The sequence below is a fragment of the Eulemur rufifrons genome, chromosome 17 (genome assembly GCF_041146395.1).
Source record: "Eulemur rufifrons isolate Redbay chromosome 17, OSU_ERuf_1, whole genome shotgun sequence".
Lineage (NCBI taxonomy): Eukaryota > Metazoa > Chordata > Mammalia > Primates > Lemuridae > Eulemur > Eulemur rufifrons.
In genome coordinates this window covers 34,309,160-34,310,621 of record NC_090999.1, presented here as the reverse complement: position 1 = coordinate 34,310,621, position 1,462 = coordinate 34,309,160, and positions in this window count along the sequence as shown.

Below are 1,462 nucleotides of genomic sequence, written 5' to 3'. Positions count from 1 at the left end.
TGGAGCAGGTAATTGTCCCTGCTGTTACACAACAGGCCATGGAGGAGTACACTTGGCATCCAGTTGATTCCCTTGGGTGCCTTCTGTTATTCTCTTCCTTAATTTTGACAATGAAAGTACAAATGAAGTGAGCTGGCCTGAGAAGGGTCTGGTGGTCGAGGGCTCATGCCCTTCAGGGTCTGGGTCACAGGCCTGTGTAAGCCACTGACTCCGGCAGAGATGTAAGCTAATTGAGAGAGAAATCCAGAGTAGGGAGGAAAGGAGGGAAATAATGAGAAGTTGTTTTGGCCCTGAGATCAACAGCAGCTGTAGTTCATCCCACTAACCTTCTCCTAAGTTTCCCCTAGGTAGAGAGACCCACTGGGGTTCTGGAGGAACTGCTCCCAGCACCTGTTCAAAGCGATGGATCCAAGTAGTGCAGTGTGTGGACTATAATGGATATGGTCCTGGTCAGCCAGGTCACCCTTCAGGATAGGACACCCTTCAGGATGAGACACTTACTCCCCGAACAACTGGGACAGCTCTGAGCTGGCAGCCCCACGGTGTTTGCCTCAGATGAAGAGAGCCACCTAGTCTAAGGTCCCAACTCCTTCCTGGGTGGTCCATATCCAATGACTAATATGACATGTCCTTTCCCCATTCTCCTGCATGTGGGGCACCTTTGAAGATGACTCCATCTTCAGAACTCCCTGTAGGGTTGACTGTGTCTTCCATTGAGATGTTCAGCATCACAGTTCAACTTTTCCCTGTGCCCAGTCCTGCTTTCTCTTCTTCTCTTACACAGGTTCAATCCCAAGAGCACTCCTTCATAAACCTCCTGCACACTAATCTCTGTGTTCAAGGCCGTTACTCTGGGGACCCAGCCTGTGACACTGACATCTTCATTGACTTGAGCCGCTGTACCATATTGGGGTCCAGATGTTTCTTCTTCGGACGTCATCTAATTGTCAGAACCTTATCTAAGTGACAGGAAATCTTTGTTCTTTCTGCCAATCGAAAATCTTTCAGGAAATGTCTTAGATATCACTCTGCAAGGAGCATCAAGACTTAGCATATGTCCTACCATACTCATCCCCAGTTCTCATATTTGACAGTGACTTCAGTCCAGATTCTTAGAAGGGGGAAGCAAGTACCATCCCCATCCACAACTGAAAACACTCAATTGATTCAAAATATTTGCATTTTAACTTGCTTAAGAACCCAGGCATTTCTCTTAATGAGAGAGGGGCACTCTAATGCCAGTAGTATCTATAATTGGCTGGAAATTGTAGGAATAGCTCTAAAATAGAAACCCAGGAGACAAGCTGCTGGCAGTGGAGTTTCAGATCTGGTGCCCCTGGGGAAGACCACAGTACAATCAAGTTGCTTGAATTACAATCACTAAATTTTTACTTCTATTTATGTGGTTCCAATGGAACAGAACTGAGAACCCAAATATAAAACCATTCTCATATAGCCATCT